The following is an 8,008-nucleotide window of genomic DNA, read 5'->3' as shown; positions in this document are numbered from 1 at the left end:
TCTCAGGTGTTTTGCCACTTACTCTGCGTGACCTTAGGAAAGTCACTCAACCCATCAGTATATTCAGTAGGACTCTACTTAAGAAATATGGTGCCTCGAAGAGGAATTGAGGAGAGTTTAATGAAGGAACTATTGACAGAGGTGTAGGCAGGGAACAGGGAAACCGACAGGGATGGTGAAGCACCCGGGGGCTAGCAGTAACAGAGAGCCCTGCCTGAAGAGACAAAGAGAGGGAGCACATACTGGAACGGGAAAGAGAGAGCTGGGCTGTAGGAGAGGGCCAGCCAACAGGAGCGCCTTCAATGGAGGAAGGCAACCTTTATCAACCTGTGGCTCAGCAGGGAGGGAGCTGGGAAAGAAAAGTCCCTATCTCACTCTTCTACTCTCTGATCACCTGCCAGCTCCTCCCATCATCTGAAACCTACCAGAAGTCAGAGTGCAAGGGAGCCCATGATGTGGTCCATAAAGGTCACCCTCTGGGGGAACAGATCAGGATGGAGAAGTGTGGGAAATGGAAATGGAGGGTCAAACAAAAAGTATCCACACAAATATATCTATTTTCTTATCAATAACATAAGCTAATAATAACAATACTCTATTAGTCCAGTTTCCCTAGAAAACAGAGGCCTAGGCAAAACCTACATGCTGTTTCCTTTTTGGGAAGTACAATCCCAGGGCAGCAAGAGTAAAGGAAAATGAGAAGTGATCAGGGAGAGAGGAAATGCAAATACAGAGACCCAACTATTGATTGATAATCTTGTTAACTTTAGCTAGTCCGTGGCAGGAAATGAAGGTCAACGTGGTGGTGTGAATATTACTAAAGGGAAACCTCACTGAAATGGAGTTGGGCGGCCAAAAGGGGGAGCTCTCACGCACATACTACTTGATGTCAATCGAGTTCCCAACTGGAAGAGACATCGCTTTGCATCTCCAGCAGGAAGTGACACTACTTTTCTACCCCCAGCGGGAGGAAGAAAGATTTTCTCCCTGCCTGGCAGCAGCTCAGCCAATGAGAGACTGTCTCAGACAGTGAAAAGCCACTATACTTTGAACTCCCAGTTTCTTCGAAAGGACTTTTTGTTTATAATAGCCCCTCTCAACTTCCCCCTCTCCTCTATAAGAGTTAACTCTCCTTTGCGTTACCTGGCTTGCATGTGGTTTGCCATAGTTGCATGTCCCGAATGGCAAATCTTTGTTGCTCCCGAATAAACCCATTTTCCTGGTAAAATAACTGGTTGTTGTATTGTTTTAGGATAACAACTTCAGACTTGTTAACACAATCCTTGGGTTTCTAAGTCTCCCCCCGGCACTTATTTGTAGGCATTTGTCCCTCCAAAGATAAAGAACCAGTCATTTATTCAACAAACACTCAGAAGAATGAGGTATGGGCAAAAAGAAGGTAGGAAGAAGAGGGTGTGGAGAGTGGCTAATGCAAAGCACGCACGCCACGAAGACCCTCACCTACAAACTGCTTCCTCCAATTCAGCAGTTAAGTGTTTTGGTCTCAGGACCTCCTTAGAAATCTTAAAAATTATTGAGGAATCTGAAGAGGTTTCGCTTATGTGCCTTATATCTATCAATATTTACTGCATTTGAAATTAAAACTGAAAAATACTTGAAATACATATCAATTCATTAAAAAGAAATTCATTATGTTAATGTAAATAACATATTTTTATGAAAAATAGCTACATTTCCAAAACCAAAGAAAAGGTGAGAAGAGTGGCATTGTTTTACACTTTTGCAAACCTTTTTTAGTGTCTCGATTAATAGAATACAGCTGGATTCTCATATCTGCTTTTGCATCCAGTCTATTGGGACATCATGTGTCAAGAATCCTTTGGAGGGCTTCCCTGGTAGCGCAGTGGTTAAGAATCCACCTGCCGAGGCAGAGGACACGAGTTCGAGCCCTGGTCCGGGAAGATTCCACATGCCGCGGAGCAACTAAGCCCATGTGCCACAACTACTGAGCCTGTGCTCTAGAGCCCGTGAGCCACAACTACTGAGCCCACGTGCCTAGAGCCCGTGCTCTGCAACAAGAGAAGCCACCGCAATAAGCCCGCACACCACAATGAAGAGTAGCCCCCGCTCGCTGCAACTAAAGAAAGCCCGTGTGCAGCAACGAAGACCCAACGCAGCCAAAAATAAATTTAAAAAAAGAAAAAGAAAAAAAAAGAACCGCCATTAAAAAAGAATCCTTTGGAAACCTACATTGTACACTTGACGTCATGAAAATAGTTTTGCCCTTGAGCACCTCTTGAAAGGGTCTTGGGGCTCCTCCAGGGGTTCCCAGACCATATTTGAGAACTGCTGCTCAAGACAGTAATTCTTACCCTTTCCCCAACCCAAAAGACCTTTCTAAATAGGACAGGGGCTCCCCAAAGCAATGCATCTTGTGGGAGCAAGAGGGAACACTTCCTTCTAGGGAGACAGATTGGAATTTCTGAGGGAGTGCAAGTGCAGTTTTCAAAAGCTGCCCTGGTGATTCTGACAGTTGCTCCACCCCGATATGCTCTTGCTTAAGAATCACTGCTCTAAGTTTTCTAATAGCCAACACAGAGGGAAACCCAAGCAGGAGTCTCTGTTCCAGGTACTAGGACAGAAAATAAATTTCTCCTGAAGGTACTCATGGAGAGGACACTTCGGTGTAATGAAATCTTCCTCAACAGTATCATTGTGGCAAAAACAGCAAAGAGGGACTCCCCTGGTGGTCCAGTGGTTAAGACTCCACGCTTCCAATGCAGGGAGCGTGGGTTCGTTCCCTGGCTGGGGAACTAAGATCCCACATGCCGTGGGGCAGCAAAACAAACAAACAAAACAAAAAAACAAAACAGCTAGGAGTTTCATAAGGTTGACTTTTTTTTTTTTTTTTTTTGTGATACGCGGGCCTCTCACTGTTGTGGCCTCTCCCGTTGGGGAGCACAGGCTCCGGACGCACAGGCTCAGCGGCCATGGCTCACAGGCCCAGCCGCTCCGCGGCACGTGGGATCTTCGTGGACCGGGGCACGAACCTGCGTCCCCTGGATCGGCAGGCGGACTCTCAACCACTGCGCCACCAGGGAAGCCCCATAAGGTTGACTTTTATAGAGCTGCTGAATGTCAGTCCATAACACCATAATCAAACATCGTCAATAAAATAATTATATGGGGATGCCTTTGGGTAAGAGAGGCAGTGCATGGACACACAGTTCACTGTTGATCTGTTTGGTGGAAGGGGAAATTATAGATCAACTAGTGTATTAGTTTTCTATCACCGACATAGCAAAATACCATACATTTAGTCACTTAAAACAACACACTTATTACCTTACAATTTTGAGGGTTAGAATTCTGACATGGGTCTCCCTGGGCTAAAATCACGGTGTCAGCAGGGCTGAGTTCCTTCCTCGAGGCTCTAAGGGAGAATCTATTTGCTTGTCTTTTCCAGCTTTCGGAGGCTGCTCTCATGGCTCATGGCTCCTTTCCTCCATCTTCAGCACCAGCAATGTTGCATCTCTCTGACCTTTTTCTGTCTTCACATCTTCCTCTTTGGCCAAAACCAGAAAAAGTTCTGTGAGTTTAAGGATTCATGTGATTTGTGAGGATGTGGAGAAAAGGGACACCTTGAGGACTGTTGGTGGGAATGTAAATTGGTGCAGCCGCTATGGAGAACAGTATGGAGGTTCCTCAAAAAATTAAAAATAAAGCTACCATATGATCCAGCAATTCTACTCCTGGGTATTTATCTAATTAGAGAAGATATATACACCTTATGCTCGTTGCAGCATTATTTACAATAGCCAAGATATGCAAGCAACACAAGTGCCCATCAATAGATGAATGGATAAAGAAGATGTGCATATATACAATGGAATATTATTCAGCTATAAAAGAGAATGAAATCTTGCCATTTGCGACAACGTCTTAGGATGGACCTAAGAGGACATTACTCTTAGTGAAATAAGTCAGACAGAGAAAGACAAATACCATATGACTTCACTTACATATGGACTCTAAAAAACAAAATAAATGAGCAAACATAACTAAACAGAAAGAGTCATAGAGACAGAGAACAAACAAGTGATTGCCAGAGGGAAGAGAGGTGGGAGGAGGAAAGAAATAGGTGAGGGAGATTAGAGGTACAAACTTCCAGCTGAAAAATAAATGAGTCACAGGGATGAAATGTGTGGTGTGGGGAATATAGTTAATAACTATGTAATATCTTTGTATGGTGACATATTGGAACTAGACTTATAGTGGTGATCATTTTGAAATGTACAGAAATACCAAATCACTGTGTTGTGTACCAGGAACTAACATAGTGTTGTAGGTCAATTATACTTCAAAAACAAACCAACAGGGACTTCCCTCATGGCACAGTGGTTAAGAATCCGCCTGCCAATGCAGGAGACATGGGTTCGAGCCCTGGTCCGGGAAGATCCCACATGCTGTGGAGCAACTAAGCCCGTGTGCCACAACTACTGAGCCTGCGCTCTAGAACCCACAAGCCACAACTACTGAAGCCTGTGCGCCTAGAGCCCGTGCTCTGCAACAAGAGAAGACACCGCAATGAGAAGCCCGCTCACCACAACGAAGAGTAGCCCCTGCTCACCGCAACCAGAGAAAGCCCGTGCGCAGCAATGAAGACCCAACGTAGCCAAAAATAAAATAAATACATTTATAAAAACAATGATATGAATGAACTTGTATACAAAACAGAAGCAGACTCACAGACACAGATAACAAACTTATGGTTACCAAAGGGGAAAGGGCGGCGGCGGGCGGGAGGGATAAATTAGCAGTTTGGGATATAACATATACACACTACTATATATAAAATAGATAAACAGCAAGGGCCCACTGTGTAGCACAGGAAACTATACTCAATATTGTATAGTAACCTATAAGGGAAAAGAATTTGAAAAACGGAATCACTGGCGCAGTGGTTGGGAGTCTGCCTGCCGATGCAGGGGACACGGGTTCGTGCCCCGGTCCGGGAGGATCCCACATGCCGCGGAGTGGCTGGGCCCGTGAGCCATGGCCGCTGGGCCTGCGCGTCGGGAGCCTGTGCTCCGCAGCGGATGAGGCCACAACAGTGAGAGGCCCGCGTACCGCAAAACGGAATCACTTTGTCATACACCTGAAACTAACACAACATTGTAAATTAACTATACTTCAATAAATAAATAATAAATAAATAAATGAACCTTGAATAAATAAATTAATAAAACAGAACCCCTTTTATTATCTCTCTTTGTTGTGTGGGGTGTCTGGGCTCCACTGGGTTGTTCTGCTGCTGATCCAGCTTGGGGTCTGTCATGGGGTTGCAGTCGGATGCAGCTGGGGCTGGAAATTTCTGGATGTTCACCTGGGATGGCTGGGCCTCTCTCCTTCTCCCCGTAATGTCAAGGTCTCTCCTCTCCATGTAGTCACTCTACATGGTCTCTCCAGCAAGGCAGCTGGACTTCTTACTGGTGGAGCAGAAGTTCCCAAGAACTCTAGAGCAGACGCTGCCATGCCTTCCTGGGGCTTAGGCCTGGACTGGCACAGGCCCACTGCTGCAGCATTCTATTGGTTAAAAAGAGTCACAACCTAGTGCAGATTTCAGTGAGAAGGGGATTACAAAGGGTATGAATACTAGAAGGCATGCTTCCTTGAGGGGGTCATCTTTTTTTTTTTTTTTTTTTTTGAGGGGGTCATCTTTGGAGCTGACCTACCACAGACTCTCAGGTACTTCAAAAAAAGAGGCTACCCAACAGCCAATATGCATATGAAAAGCTGTGCAAGATGACTTGAGAGAAATGAAAATGTAAACCATCAAGAGATTCCACCAAACATCCACCAGAATGGCTAAAATTTTAAAAGCTGTCGACGTCAAATATTGGTGAAGAGGTAGAGTGAGTGAAATTCTCATACACTGCTGAGGGGTGGGGAGGGTGGGTAGAAGATTGTTTGGTAGTATTCACTAAAGCTGAACATACACCTATACCATGACCCAATAACAATACTCCTATGACTAGACACAAGAGAAATGAGTGCACCAAAAGACATGAGTATAACAAAGTGTCTGTTGAAGCTTTATTCATAAGAGCCAAAACCCAGAAACAACATTAATGCCTAGTAACAGGAAAATTGATAAATCAATTGTAATATATTCATACAATGGAATACTATGCAGCAATAAAAAAGGATGAATTACTGACATGTACACCCACACGGATGGATCTCACAGAAATTGTTCAACAAATATAAGTATCATAAATGTATGATTCCAATTATATACAATTCAAGAACAAAACGAATCAACGAATATAGAAGTCAGAATAGTGGTGACCTCTGGTGGAAGCAGTGACTGGGAACAGCACAAAAATACTTGTTGGAGTGCAGGAAAGTTCTATATCTTGATCTAGGTGGTGGCTACTCAGGTGTATACAAATTCAGAACTTCATTGAGATTTAAGATTAGCACACTTTGTGAACTTTTACTGTGTGGTCGTTACGCCTGAATAAAAAGAGACAAAGCACATTTTGCAATTAAGTGGACTCCAGGGTCAATTAAGGAAAAACAACTGAGCCAGCTCCAAAAATTCTTTCCTAGACCACAAGCTTTGGTAAAAGGTGGAGCATTCCATCAGATACACCAGACCAGGCATGTTATGTAGTTTCTGAAAGTTCAGCCAAAAGAATGAAGCCCTTTAGTGATTGGAGAAACAATAAAAGCACACTTAAGCAAAGTTGTTGATACTACATTCCTGATAAAAAAGATAATTTCTTTTAAAAAAAATTGGTAACAAGTTACTTTTTTTTCTGAATTGGGCTTCTCACTAAAAAGGTTGATTATCACTGACCTAGAAAAAAAGACATTCTTGAGATAATCGTTAAAAAATATTGTTTCTCCCAGCCAAACTTTTGAAAGGTGCTGAGCAGAGGGGGCAGGAGATTGTTTCCACAGGTTAAGGTCAGGGCCACATATACTCCTTGTGACTAAGCTGGACAGTGCTGCATCTTCTTGTGAAAAGATGTGAAGAAATTGGAAAAGGATCTGGGGTGTCTGCTCTAACGCACACCAGAAGGGTGTCATCACAGAGCAAGGATGCAAACATTTTAGTTTGGAAAACTGTTAAAATTGGATGTAACCCCTGGTAAGGTTGTCAGGTAAAATAGACGATGTTCAGTTAAATCTGAATTTCAGATAATCAATGAACAAGTTTTTTGTATAACTATGTCCCACGCAATATTTGGGAAATAATTATTCGTGTTTATCTGAAATTCAGAGTTAATTTGGCATCCTGCATTTTTATTTGCTAAACTTGGCAACCCTATTCCCTTGGCTATAACATTGCCTTGCTAAGTTACTGTGTTGTTGTCTCTCGCTTGGAAGAAGACTTTCTGGAGTGTGCTCCAAAATAACTTGAGGTGGGGTCTAAAATGCGCACGCCATGTAACTCGGTGCAGTGTCCCTCTGAGTGGGGATGTTTGAGAGACCATTGATAAAATTTGACATATTTGACTCCACTCTGTACCAGAAGCCAAGTTGACTGGTAAGGTCAAGATGTCGTCTGAAGCTCCCACTTGTGGCAGGAAAGAGTAACTGCTCCTCTTTCCATAGCGCTCCACCAGACACTCCCATCCCCTGCCTCTATCACCTGGTCTCCAGGGACCGTGCTAGCACAAGGTCACCACCTGGGCCTCCCTTCCTTTCCTCCAATACATCCCCCAAGCAGCTGAGGCATACTGGAGACAGAAATCGCCCCAGGACTCAGCACTTTGGTCTCAAATGAGCAGCCCTACTTCAAGAGGACTCATTTTAGTGAGGTGCAGTCTATGCCATGTGGACGGTGGTTCTTGAGAGAAAGAGGAAATGATCTGTGTTGGGGTCTGGGAGAGAGACCATCTGCTCTCAGAAGGAGAGCAGCTGTGGACAGGTGTGGCTGAGCCTGGTTTAACCCCTGGGGGTAAGAGAGGGAGCCAGGAGATGATTGGGGTTGGGGTGAGGGCAAGATTTTTGAGAAGCAACTGTGGCAACAAGG

This window comes from Delphinapterus leucas, chromosome 15 (assembly GCF_059928025.1).
Source record: "Delphinapterus leucas isolate spDelLeu-1000000601 "Yukka" chromosome 15, BTC_Dleu_Yukka2, whole genome shotgun sequence".
NCBI lineage: Eukaryota > Metazoa > Chordata > Mammalia > Artiodactyla > Monodontidae > Delphinapterus > Delphinapterus leucas.
This window is presented reverse-complemented; position numbering follows the sequence as displayed.